This window comes from Passer domesticus, chromosome 7, assembly GCF_036417665.1.
Source record: "Passer domesticus isolate bPasDom1 chromosome 7, bPasDom1.hap1, whole genome shotgun sequence".
Lineage (NCBI taxonomy): Eukaryota > Metazoa > Chordata > Aves > Passeriformes > Passeridae > Passer > Passer domesticus.
In genome coordinates, this window is record NC_087480.1 from 16,419,152 (window position 1) to 16,434,121 (window position 14,970).

Genomic DNA, 14,970 nt, shown 5'->3' on the forward strand with positions numbered 1-14,970 from the left:
CATATGGTTTTGTGCTGTGTTGTAGACCCAGCAGACAATAAACTGATCCCTCATGAGAACACAGCAATGCAAAGTGTTGCCTTGTGTCAACAGGAAAAAAGAAAAAGGAAGAAAAAAAGAAGAAGGAAAAGAACAAAATGACCAGGGAAAGCATGAAATTCAATGAGAAAGTGATTTAATTGCATGGGAAAAGAGATATTAATATGGGGGAGGGAAAAGCTCTTCTGTGAAATTGAGGGTGTATAACAGATAACAGAAAATATTTATTTAAAAAAAAAAAAAAAACCACCATAAATTCTCCTTGGTAATGTCAATTTAATTGAAAATGCTGCTAAATCTGCCCGTATTCCATGAGTGTGCGTGTTAAGACTGGTGTGTCCATAAAGGCACTCCACGAGGAGCACACAATGCCATGCTAATAGGGTTAGGTGCTCAGAATATAAGGTAACATAAGTGCCATTTGATGCAAGAGTTGCTAGGGAAGGCTATTTATTTTTTTTTCCCCAGCCTGTTAATTAAGTGAATTTAGTGCTTTTGAAAGGTGCCAGAGTGACAATGGCGGGATGAAGTCCTCTATAGAGGAGCAGCAGAGCCCGGGCGGAGCTGCCCCCAGCCTTGACCCGCGGGCTCACCTCCAGCGCTCCGCGGGCCGCGGCCGCTCCTGCGCTGCTTCTCCCTCTCTGCTGAGCAACCTGCTAATTAGCGCCGATTGTCAGCCCCCGTTGTGTGCCCGGACACCTGTCCATTAGGAACAGAACCGGCTTTCTAAAGAGTTAGAACCAGAGCAAAATGTTTTTTAAAAAAATAAAAAAAATAAATATAAATATATTTAAAAAATATATAAATATAAAAATAAATATATAAAAATATATGAATATATCTTAATAAAATACATAAATATATAATATATAATTTACTATATAAATATATAAATTAATATATAAATATGAACACATATATAGTTATATATTTATATTTCATATTTTATATGTTTATATATTTATATTAATATATAATATATAGAATATATTTATATATATAAGTATAATTTATAAATATATAAATAAATATATAAATATAACCACATATATAGTTATATATTTATATTTTATATTTTATATATATTAATGTATAAAAGATAAATTATATTTATATATTTATACATTATACTTATATTTATATTATAATATAAATTGATTATACTTATATTATTTATTTTATTTCATATTTATTATAGCTGTATTTTCATATTATTTATATAATTTATTATATTTATATTATGAATATAAGTATAATTATCTATAAATACATATAAATGAATACACAAATTAAATTAATATATAAATAAATATAGTATATAAATAGATAAAAATATAAATATAGAAATATATTATATATCAATATATATCAATATATATTTATTTTTATTTATTTTTATTTATATTTTTATTCCAATTTTTTAAAAAAGTTCTTTAAATCATGGTGCTTTTACCCAGTAGGATGAACTGAAGAGAGAAGAAAGCAGAGGGATGCCCAGGGAGGGGATAACGAGGGAGGGGATTTTCCAGCGCTGCTGACTCAGGGTGGAGGCAATAGGGACAGGAAAGGCTCAAGGTCTGGGTCTCACCCAAATGTATTTTAAGGGAGTAAATGGGAAAAATGACTTTTCAAAAATATGATGTCCATCCAGCTGCCTTCATGACTTCTTTTCCAGAACTCTTCGTCTTGGCTTCTGCTGTTGAAATGGGAATTCTGGGAATTCTTTCATGGCTGTTGTTCCATTTGAAGAGGCCATGGAAGGCTCAGGACAGAACCAGAGAAAGGCAATAACAATTCCAGCAAAGCATCCTGCTGCCTGAGGCTGATCTGTGTGGTGTTTGGAGGTCCCCAGGACAAGGGAAGAGATTGGGAATCTGACTCCATGTTTCAGAAGTCTGATTTATTATGATATGATATGATATTGTGCTATACTAAAGCTATACTAAACTACAGAGATAAAGCAATACATCAGAAGGCTAGGAAAGGAATGAATAATAAAAACTTGTGACTGACCAGAGTCTTGACACAGCTGGACTGGACGGTGATTGGTCATTAAATTAAAACAATTCACATGGAACCAATGAAAGAATCACCTGCCACATTCCAAAGCAGCAAAACACAAGGAGAAGCAATCAGATAATTGCTATTTACATTCTTTTCTGAGGCTTCTCAGCTTCCCAGGAGAAGAAATCCTGGAGAAGGGATTTTTTCATAAAATATCATGGTGACAGATCTAAATCTGGGGAAGGAGAGTGCTGGCACAGCCCCCAGTTCCCTCTGCCACAGAGAAAGGGTATCTGTGCCCTTGGAGCAGTGGGAAGGGTCTGCTGCTCAATAAAATCCTCCAAGGGACCAAATCTGACTTTTGCTTGGTCCATGGCTTCTTTGAGGGCAGAGCTCACAAGACTGGTTTTGCCACAACCACTCACAGCCCCTGAGTTTTTGAATAATTGGATGCACATAGTGATGTGTCAGATAATTTCTTTTAATTCTACTTCGATGCAGCTTCTATTTCCTGGTGATGATAACCATTATCAGTCTAGAGGCAAAAACTCCCTGAAACCCTGAGCTTTTTGGAAATTCTTGCCTTTACTTGATTTAGCAGAAGCAAGTCAAATAAAAATCCCCCTTTAAATAAGTGAAGAGCTGAGCTGATGAATCTATACTAATATAGCACAGCTCACACTGAAATAAAAGATTCTTTAAATGTGTATGTTTTGGGTTGGGTTTTTTTTATCAGAAAGGGCTGACTCCAAAGGGCTGACTCCAAGCCTTTATTCTTTTTCACCTCTGTAAAGGTGCAATAGAGATACAGCAGCTCAGTGTTCTTGACATCAGCAAACAGGCTGAAAAAACATTATCAGGAGAGAGCCAATCTGCTGTAACAGTTGAATAGTACTCGCCCTGGTGATAAAGGTTTGGGTGAAAGATGAAATGAAAAACGTGTCTATAGCTGCCTGCAGCAAAACCTGCTTTTCTGGAGCACTTTTGCCCCCTGTCTTGAGTGTTCTATTGAATGAATAGTGGGTGCTTTATGTCACTTTGTTGCTGAATGGAGCAGTCTACTTAGCATGAACTTTGGGATGGCCCTACCTTCTGAAATGGTGTGCAGAGGTTTCATGGATTATGCATTAGTCCCATTTAACTTTCTACTCGAAGATAACACGGGCAGCAGCAGGTCTAATAAAGACTGAGCAGAGAGAGACAAGCCAGCACCAAAATCCTGAAATTTTTGCTCACAGAAATAATTTCGAGTGTCCCCTGCATTAAAGTGCCTCACCTAAGTGTGACATATGGCATCACCTCTGATGGGGCAGGTGTTTGGTGATATTTCTTCAATTTTTCTCAGCTCTGCTTTGAAAACTGGGAAATCTCCTCCTGGTTACTCCCCTATGTTTTCAATCTGCAACAACTCCTGTACTAAAATATTCAAAGAGTGAAAATGCTGCACTAGGTCCCCTTGCTCTCTTAGCTGAGGTTTCAAAAGATGGGGGTGAGTTAGGAATCCATTTAAAACTGTGACAGCCACATAAAAATTGTTTTAAAATGTATCCAGCCTGCTCAGAATGCCACAAGTATTAACTCTTGTTTCTCTTCAATCTTTTGCGTCGAGGTCACACTGGGGCAGCATTCCAGGTTTTTGTTTATATTCATGGAGCAAATATTAAAATATTTAAATTTAAAACAAACAAAAAAACCAAAGCAAAAAAAAAAATCTCAACAAATGGTGGGACAAAAAACCAAGAAAACATCAGTATTTTCCAGAATGTAAAACTCAGGATTTGAATACTGCAATAAAATATTCATCCTTGCACAAAACCAGTGCAGCTCTTATCACTGGTGCTCATCCTGGGAATCATCTCATGGCATTTCCCCACCATAATGCCCTAGGCATTTTATGGACATTCCTGGATCATGGGTTAAATTTTAGAATAAACTGGCATGGAATTTTTCAGATGGTGCTGGGAAATAATGAAGTGTTCATCAGAGTAAATGATCTTCCAACAAAGAGCTGAGTAGCCTGGTGACAATTAAGAGCCATAGTGAAAATTAAGAGAGGCATTAAAGGATATCAATCCTATAAACACTGACATGGATATTTCTGCTGTCAGCTAACAAAAACAAAGTAATTAATTGTTGTAGTAAATAAGGTAATGAAGACACACACACATTCAGAGCCTGGAATGAAAAAGCAACACATGCAGGATAAGTTCTCTCTTTAAAGAGTCATTCTCAGTGCTAAAGCTGATTTGATGAGGACAAAAGGAATAGCACAGATGAATCAAGGTCAGAAAGGTGAGTAAAAATAAGACAGTTATTATGTCTTTTCTGAAAGCAGAAGCAGATTAGAAAATAGGTCAGGGAGTGCAGGGAAAACGTTATTTGTGTTCTGTCAATTTGCAAAGGACATGCATAACTGAATGCAGTGAATTTGTAGTAAGCTCTTATTCTACTCCTGGGGAGTGATGTATTCCATATTATTTCTTTTTATTACTAGTACTACATTATGTTAGAAAAAGATTTTCCTGCCAAAATCAAAATCCTATGATGATGAATGCTGCACAACCAAGCAATAGGAGACAGTTTCTGTTGTGAAAATTGTGGGACACAAACAAAAAGTTTGTGGGACACATACAAAAAGCACTGGCAGGAGAAGGGGCTTGTCAGAAGCCATACGGCAAAGCAGGAAATAAAGATTTTCTCCATTTCCCAAGGCAGTGCCATATCCAGGAAAGACAAAGGCACTTAACAGAGCCACTAAATATCGCTCCCCTGGTGTGCCAAAATGGTTGTTTGATAACAGACATTTCTTTAGTTGTTTGGAAATTGGTAACTCATTATTTTATCCACTTCCATCTTGGGTTTAGCCTGCATTCCTCAATAAATAAAGTACTGAAGGAGCTGTTTAGTCTAGAGAAGAGAAGATTGAGAAAGGATCCCCTTAATACAGTAAATATCTCCAAGGCGTGTCAGGGGATGGTGCCAGACTCTTTTCAGTGGTGCCCAGCAGCAGAACAAGGTGTGAGGTTATAAATAAAACACAATTCCACCTCAGCACGAGGGTGAGCTTCTCTCCATGGAGGGCAGCAGAGCACTGGAACAGCTGCCCAGGGAGTTGTGGCATCTCCGGATTCATCCAGGAATCCATCCCTCCTGGATGTGTCACCTGCTCTGGGTGACCCTGCCCTGTGGGGGGTCAGTCTGGACCATCTCCAGGGGTCCCTTCCAGCCCCAGCTGTTCTGGGATTCTGGGCTGCCTGGGGAGCTGGAGAGGGCCAGGGAAAAGCACTCGGGCCACTCCCTGCTCCCAAAGCTCAGAGAAGTCTCCCACAGTGGCAGAATTCTCAGATGTTCCACATTTTCCATTGAGGAGGACAACCCATGGTGATGCCTTGTGGAGGCTGACCTAGAACAGAGACTGGACAGAGTTAAAGAATAAAGTAGGGATTTATTAAAAGGATCTCCTCCATGGATCCACCTTGGGCAGCACAAGAGCCCAGCCAGGGCTGCACCCAAGATGAACCAAAATGGGCACAAAATGCACGACTGGTTATGGGGTCTCTCACTTTTATAAGTTCTGCTCCATTTGCATCTTGGAGTTCATTGTCCAATTCCAGCTCCAGCCCATGCAGTCCCATCCTGCTTGTTTTTCTCTCTCCAGCCCACGTTGTTTGTGCTCTTGGGGCTGAGATTTGGATCATTTGTCCTTGGTGCCCAGATAGAGCAGGAATTGTTTTGTCTCCCTGCTCTGTGCAGAGCTCACCATCCCCTCATGTGAAGCCCAGACCCACACACTAAAGCAGCACAGAATGTGAAAAATAGAAAAGCTAAAACCTGAGGCATCAATATAAAAAGCCCACACCTTCTTCCTCTCCGAGAGCCCAGCCATCCTTTCCATGTCCCACCATCACTTCCATCTTTTACAAACATCCAGGATTTCCCACCTTTCACACTGGAGATGTCAGGAGATTTTCTACCTCTATTGGAACTCCTTGTTCACAATAATTATCACAACCTGTGCACAGGTACAGCTGATTTACAGCTCATAAATAAGCTTTAAATGCAAGTCTGCATTTAATCCAGGATGAGGTGGCTGGGGAGAATCAGCCGCAGTTACCAATATGTTTTCCATGCTGATGTAGGGGAAATCCTAAAATCACTGCTGCCCTCCCACACTGCTCATTGAGGGATGTGCTCCCAGAGCACTGCTGGCTCTGCTCTGCTTCTGGAAACTTTATGCAGAAAATGGATGGACTGACAAACCCAAAACCTGCTGTTAACAAGTGGGTGGTGAAGCAAAGCTCTCAAAGTTATACCCACAAATATATTTTTAGTGCAAAACCGCCTCTTACATTAAAAGGCTTGATTTAAAAAAAACCAACCTGCTAATTTTGTTTTAAATATTGACCACCACAGTGTATTTTACTTAAAATGAAATAACATATTACCGGTAAACATGTAAAAAAGGAAAAAAAAAGTTTAAAGTAATATTTCTTTTCGAAAAATAATCATAGTAAGTACATTTTAACTTGATTTGAATATCTGTGTTTTGGCTTCAGAAAGCAGAGCATTTCCACAGTAAGAAATATTTTCATGACATGATTTTGAAAACAATGTGAGGTTGCCTCAAGATTATATTTTTCTTCAATTATATAAGGAAAAGATAAATGCAACTATTTTTTTACATATATACAAAAATGCTTTAAAAGCCAAAGGAATTGTATTGTTTTGCCTTCAAAGACATTTAAAATTAGTTTTGCTTTGGAGAGCTTACTGCCTTTCCCACAGACATCCTCCAAATTCCTGCAGCATGTACGGGAAATGCTGCCTAGAATGCAGATTTCCTGGTAGATGTGTGGATTATTCTTCCTTAATCTCAAGTGTCAATGACTGGAATCTTATCCTAAATAAGGAGCTGACATGTGTAACTAATTTTCAAAAGAACTTTCTTTAAGCTTATTACCAAAGCAACTACTTTCATTCTTAAGATTTAGGTAATATAAATAAAGGTAATTCCTTTATCACCCTGCATAAAATCCTTTATTACACTGTGTACTAGCCAAAAAAAATGAGTAAATTCTGATATATTCATAAAAATTAATTCATTGTTTTATCACTTCATTTCTAGTCAGTGTGTATTGTAGAATAATGCAGGAAAAACTTTTCAGTGTGTCATACTTGCCATCAGACATATTCAAATGAACTGTTTCTATACTCAAAATATTCAGCCACTGTCTAAAATGCAATAAAATATTAACATATTTAAAAACCTACATTCTTTTGGCTGCAAAGATTTTGTGTGTTTTAATTTTTATTGGTATTTTTGGCTTCTAACATCTTCATGTGAGCTTTCAAAGGAGAAAACCAAAGCAGAAGGGAACAAATCAAGATTGGAGCAGAACAAGAGCAGGGACACAGTGTTTAGAACTTAATGAGCCCAGTGATTAAAAACTTCTGATCATACAATAATTTGTTTCCATGGGAGATACAGCTCTCAGGATCATTTTTTGACACCATAATTTATAATACTTCACATAGTTTTGAAGTTGTTTTTTCTCCCCTCAATACCTGTTGGTGTTTAATTTTCACAGGATGGTTTTATTGAGCTGAGCCACGACAATGACACTTCAGGAACTTTAAGGTGGTTTTCTCTGGACTGGTTTGCCCATAAATGCTGCAGGGAAATGGAAATACAAAGTCCTATAAAATACAAATTGCTCCTGTACAGTGAAGTTATTAAAATTGTAGATACACAGTCCCCAGGTTAAGCTGTTCTATAATAACAGGAGCTGTATTCAGCAGCTCCAAAGGCACAGCAGAATTTCTTTTGGAGGCAAAGACATTCCCGGGTGGAAATGAGTACAGGAAAATTTTCTGCTATTAATTATTTTATTATTCTTTCATTGGAGTAAAATGGGTGGGATTTTGTATAAACATTCTTTATTTGACTTATCCTCTCAGACACCTGGCAGGAGTTCTGGCTGCTTCTGGGAGGAATCAAGTAAAGCTTGAGGGTTACACAACAATTAAGGAAAAAAGGAATAGAATAGAATAGAATAGAATAGAATAGAATAGAATAGAATAGAATAGAATAGAATAGAATAGAATAGAATAGAATAGAATAGAATAATAATATAAAATAATTTACCTTCCACCCTTCCTGAAACAGTTAAATTAGAGTTGTTTACAATATCAGGCCAAAATTTGAAAATATTCATAGTGAGTTGAGCTTCTGGAATCTTAATTAATCAAGTACATTGTTTATGAAAGTAAATGATTCTTGCAGGGGCAGCCAGTGAAATTATCACTGCCATTTAGAAGGTTTTCGAATTTGTTTTTTTTTTTTTGAGATATTTTACAGAAAGAAGCAGCTGAAACCTCTGGATGTAGGAATCCACATGACCAGAAAAAACCTGAGGACTTTACCCACAGTCTCACTCAAGGCTGAGGGATGGTAGCCAGGAATTTACCTGAAAACTCTCACCTCCCCTTTCTGGTTGTTTCTTTGCAGCAAGAGGACACTGAATCACTGAAAAGTGGTGAAATTCACTGTGAGTGGTAAAATTCAAGCGAGATTCACTGGGCAAGCAGCTGAGCAGTAACAAGCAGGACCTGCAGCAGTAGTTTTATTGTACACTATTTTCTCAGCCTAAATATATTTATGCAAACATGCTGAAGGCTGAACCCTCTCTTTTGTTGCTGGGCCACAGATCAGTCTGCTCCTGATTTAAAATGCATGGCTAAGTTTAAAACTTTAGTAAGGGCCAATCTCTGAATAATCCTTTAAGGATTATTGTAATTAAGGGACTAATCCTTAGATGCTTCTTAATTTGTGTCCGTTTTAAAATGGAGTGCCACTTCTTTCATCACAAAAGAGAGAAGAAGAGGTGAAACTCACAAAGGTTTAAACATTAACAGCCTTTCCTGTCACCTCATGCATCTACAACACAAACAGGTAGAATATTTAAAACCAGGAGGTCATTAAAAACAAACCCGAGCACAGAACGCCACCCTACAAAAAAGCACGGCTGAAAACCAAGAGAGATTTTAAACCTGGAGAAGTGTTGATGGTGAGAAACATTCTGTGCAGATAAGGGAAACACCGTTTTAGGACAGATATTTCAACTTGTGAACACTCTTTGCATGAACCCTCAAATGCTCGTTTGCATCAACCTTCCCCATCACGTTTTTAGCTTCTTTTCTTTTCCTTGTCAGGATGGTATTTAGTGTTAGGGCCCAAATGTTTATTATTTGTTATCTATATCACAGTCTTACACGTCGTCGTGAGTTCTACAGCATTCTACTAACAAGCTACAAAATGGCTAACTATCTCTCTCTCTACAAGGTCTTTTAAGGCTAAACTGTCCAATTAAGAAATGACACCTAAATTATTTTTACTTCTAACCCAATAACTAATTACCCCAAGTCCTCAATGCAGACTTTTCTAACCAAAAGTCAATGCAGACTTTTCTAACCAATTACACAAAACCACCCAAACCCATGGAGAAGAAGGTGAAGAAGAAGGACCAGCCTCTGCCCTAAAACCTCCATCTTGCTTTATATATATCACTATATTCTAAACCCTTAAACTCTAAGTTTTCCACTCTGTGATATTACACACTTCTATTCAAACTACACACCTGTAACTCAGTGCTATCAATAAATTTTGGAAGCCTTGTCCACAGCCTCAGGTCAATGCAGTGTTCTCTTGTGGGTCTGTTCCTTTCAGCCCAGAAAGTCTAAAATTCTCATCATCCACGGTTCCAACACTCCTTCTCCCCAGCAGAAGGCTTTTTGAAGAATACATCAGTGACAGCAGTTTTTCTAATCACCCCAGCATTTATATTTATTGTTTATCATGGAAAGAGTCAATTGGGCAACCTAAATTTGAAAATTTAGCAGAGAAGGGGATGTTAATGTGATTAAGTTCTTGATGCACACGAGGGAAGCTTCACGGTGTAATCTAAGGAATGTTGAGGCTGAAGACTGCACAGTCAGCAAGAGGAAGCAATGGGGTGGCACTGCTGGCCTAAAACCCCTGCAGCAGTGCACTGGCCTCACCTGGGGATCACTCCCATTCCTTAAAGGTGCTCGTGGTCTCTGCTGCCAGCAGTCCTTGCTAAGCAGTGTAAAAAAGGAGGCAGGAAAACCTAGCAGTGCTACAAGGCTCGGAAACAGCGTCTCTTCCCAATTCCAGTCTAGATCTGGGCAAGACACAGACCTGGATGCCTCTGTTCCTGCATCTGTAAAACAAGAATGTTTACAAATAATTTCAAAGAAAAAAACCCCTCATCCTAAGGATTATTTTTATGAGCAGGAAGGGATTGTGAAACAAGCAGTTGATGCATCTTGTGCTGTGCTAAATTTTTGTGGATGTGAAACACTGGAAGGCATGTGAGTTGGAACAGGGCTGAGAAATCATTAGATGTGGGAAAAGGCTCACTCTTGTTTATACCCCTTGGAAACAGCATATCTTATTGTTATTTCTCCCTGAAACATGTAAGTATTACAAAGATTCCATGCTGGATGTTTTGGCAAACCTGCAAGGGCAGGTGTTCAACATTCTATGGGCTCCATGAGGATGATTGCTCCATGACACACATTTATCTTTAATATAGTTTACAGAGTTGGGATTTTTATTGTTGTTGTTATTTTTTGTGGGTTTTTTCCCCTTTTCTCTGTGACAAATTACATTGTGCTTTATGGAAATGTAACATTTTGTATGAATGGCTGGCAGCAGCCATGTTGCATAGCAATGAGCAAGACAAAGTAGCTCCACTCTTATTTGCAACTGGCTCAGACCTTTCCATTAGCAAATTAAAATCTGTTCAAATTTATTTACTAATATATTAGGAGAAGCTTCAGGCTAACCCCTGTTGACCTGTATTATATAGCAAACAACTGTAGCAGTGAAAATAATTAATAGAATGTATTGCACCTCCTGCTTGTTTCTCCATCACAGCCCAGGGTCGGCTGCAGAGTGGGTTTGCCATCTGCATTCTGTTACAAGGCCACATTTACTTAAAAATTATCAATTATATTCTGAAATTACTTCCTCTAATTGAACTCTCTTTATTCAAGGCATCCCCTGCTTTTAAAGCTTCTGAAAGCATGTACACGAAAATGTTTTATTTTTCAAAATTTAAGGGGAACTTGCTGAATTACCTGTGGATGCAAAAGGAGCAAATATGCAACATCAGTTATTCTTTATTATTATTATTATTATTATTATTATTATTATTATTATTATTATTAATATTATTATTATTATTTCATACTTGTGTAATTCAGGTGTAAAGTATTACAAGACCTCTTTTATTTTTCATTTGCTATTACAATGTTTTCCAGAGAAGCTGTGGCTGCCCCATCCCTGGAATTGTCCAAGGCTGGGCTGGACGGAGCTTGGAGCAACCTGAGATAGTGGAAGGTGGAACTGGATGAGCTTTCATATCCCTTCCCAAACCTTTGGGGTGTTACCCTCATCCAGCATTTTTACCTGGAGAGCAGCTAATTCTGAGGTCTTCATCTGATTGATGAAGGAGAAAGAGAGTACGAGACACAGAATGATAAAAAAAGGGGTTGTGAGGAAAAAATGCAGTTTTCAGTTGCACAGACTGAAGTTTAAGTGCTAATGAAAGCTGGGGATGTGTAAATGCTTCCTTTCTATCAACACAAACAGCTACAATAAAAGCTGTCAGATGGTGATCAGCTGGGAAATCTTAGCCCTACACAACATATCCAAGTTTTAAGAAAGAAATCAATATGTCACCTTAACATCTTAGTGATTTTTTAAAATGTATGTAGATATAGAAATAAACTTGCACATTAATGGCCATGGTGACAAATTTCACACAGTGAATGTAGGACTATTTTATTATTATATGAACAAAACCAATCACGATCTCTGGAAAACATACAACTCTAGGTAATTTACTTAGTTTTTGATATCTTCCTTTCTGTATAAAGGCAAACATTAATTAATGAGTGCTAGATCATCACCCTTCAAATGTCTTTAGAAAAAGAGATTGTTAACAACCTATACACATTAGAAGATCTTCTCTAAAATAGCTAGAAAATCTAGTTTAATTAGGTGTTTTTATTATAAAGTATTTCATATACAGGAAGAAGGGGTATTAGCCATTACAGGTCGCTGTTGACCTCTTGTGGTCCCATTCTGTGGTTACAGGAAAACCCTAAAGCCAGCCAGGAGTTGGACATCGATGCTCCTTGTGGAGCAGGACTATGACTCTGTAACTCTCGGATAGCCAGGAAATCCCTGGAATTCTCCCCTGAACCTTAAAAAGAACAAACCCAAGATTATTTCTTCACCATAAGACTGGAATATAAATCAAATGGTTGTTTAGAACAGCTTCTTTCCTGTGGAGGAGCCTAAATGCTGAATATCAATTAATAATTATCAGATAACTTATCAGTTATCAATTGTTAACAATTTTGTTTAAATTCATTCAATACTAAACGAAAAAAAGTACTCTTACTGTTAGCAGCCAGCTCTTTCTTTTCCAAAGTGGAAAAGAACAAAAATTACAAAAAAAAAAAAAAAAAAAAAAAAAAAAAAAAAAAAAAGATACAATACAACACGATGTTCAAGCATTCAGCTAACCAAGAAATAACAATTAACAGCCGGAGAAAAGGCAATTAGGGGACAGGAGGAAGATGAGAAATAAAAGAATGATAAATCAGCATTTAGGCCGCTCTACACAAAAAGCAGTAATTCCCTCTGGAAGCTCTACAAGCTCTTAACTTTCTGTGCTAGTGAAAGATTATGTGATAAAAATTCACCCTGGCATATTGTTTTCTTTCTCAGAAAGAAAACCAAACCCAAACATGTTAACAAACAGCTGAAAGAAAGCAGCATAGTTCTAATTGTTACTAAGAAAAATAAACAGAGCAGAAGCCCCCTCCATCTCAATAACAGCAATTGGAATTATTATATAATACATAACAGCAATATTATCAAGAAAGCAAAATTCTGTTGAGCTACACATATTTGTGAAGAAGATTTAAATTTGCACTTTTATGCTAAGCAGGAACAAGGAAAACTGTAGGTGATCCTATGGGGTTTTTCCTCCCTGCAATTTCATGCTCCTGCTACCTACAAAGATAAAACAATCCAACATTTCCAGTGTGAAAACATAGGTATTGCTCTAAAAGCAAAGGAATATTCAACAAAATAGTGAAAATAATTAATTAAAAATGAATAGATGCCGTTGTGTCTGGTGTCCCTGTTTTATCTTCTGGCATGTGCCACATTTCCTCTGGTCCACCCCAATGCCAGCAGCCACGCAGCAGCTGGTGCAGCCATCTGTGACCTCTCTGTCCCTCCAGGCTGCAGAACAGCCCCCAGCTGGTTTTCCCTGCCTGGGAGGGTGAATGGGCAAACAGGAACCCTCTCCTAAGGAAATGAACACAATCCTGAACTGACTCCAGGAAACTGAACTGTGCTAATTCACAGAGACGCCACGAGGTGGCAAGTTAGGATTGCATTCAACCCTTGTACTCTCACAAGAGCAGCGAGGGAAAAATCAAACTTCATTTGCTGGGATGAGAAAGGTGTATTCATAAGAACCATTTATGCAATCTATTGTGCCTATCAAAAACAAAAAGAGTTTTGAACAATAACAATAATTTTGGAATTATTTCCTTTCTCTGTCTTTAAACTTCGCAGGATTCTCTCACACACTTCTCCAGGGAAGGGGTTGTCACGCCCTGGAAAAGGCTTCCAGGAAGGTGGTGAAGTCTCCATCCCTGGAAATGTTCAAAATCCATGTGGGCATGGCAGCTGAGGACATGGTTTGGTGCTGAGCATGGTGACAATGCTGATGCTTGGTGATCCTCTTCCAGCCTTCATGACTTTATAATTCTATTTCCCTTGGTAGTTTCTGTTTTGTTTTAAATAAGGAACCTCATATCACAGTTTTAAAATATGTAATAACAAAATATACTGTTCACTTTCAGTGGAATGGACCCAAACCGACATGATTCCACTGCAAGTAAATGTTTTTTTCTTGGGGACCAAGCCAGGGTAGCAGTGGGAATATGTTCAGTCAGGATCTGTTCAGTATCTGCATGCACACGTTTGTATCTGAGGTATGGAGGATCTCCACCCCACACAGAACAGCTCAAGTGCCACAAATCCCATGGCTCCCGTGGCACTCTGCATTTTGCACTCAGTGTTTGTGCCTTCAGTAGATGCAGGGAAGCACAGGAGCACTCCCAGCTCCTCTCTGGGAGCAGGACAGCTCCTGAGTGCCACTCCACCACCAAGAGCTCATGATTTATTGTTAAATGTGATTATGTCCTGTCAACACCACGGTGTCACTTGAAAACTGTCTTCTGGAGGAGATGAAGAGAACAAAACTGCTCTTCCAGGCTCTCTTCCCTCTGTTCTGCCACGAGGATTCTTTGCTTGGTATTTTCCCTGTTTTCCAAACACGGGATGCTCTGAAGGACCTGGTGCAGGTGACCTTGGGCCCAAGGAGGGACCCATGGCTCCCTCCTATCCCCGTCTGCCCCATTCCGTCTCCCCCATTCCCTGTCTCCCCCATTCCCTGTCTCTTCCCATTCCCTGTCTCTTCCCATTCCCTGTCTCCCTCATTCTCAGTCTCTCCACAACCACAGTCTCTCTATTCCCAGTCTCTCCCCAATCCCAGTCTCTCTCTCCATTCCATTTCCCTGTTCCCAGTTTCCCCATTCTCAGTTCCCCGTTTCCAGTTTCCCCTTTTCCAGTTTCCCCATTCCCAGTCTCTCCCCATTGCATTTCCCATTCCCAGTCTCTCCCCATTCCCAGTTCCCTGTTCCAAGTTCCCCATTCCCACTTTCCCATTCCCAGTCTCTCCCCGTTCCCAGTTCCCCATTCCCAGTCTCTCCCCGTTCCCAGTCTCTCCCCATTCCCAGTTTCCCGTTCCCAGT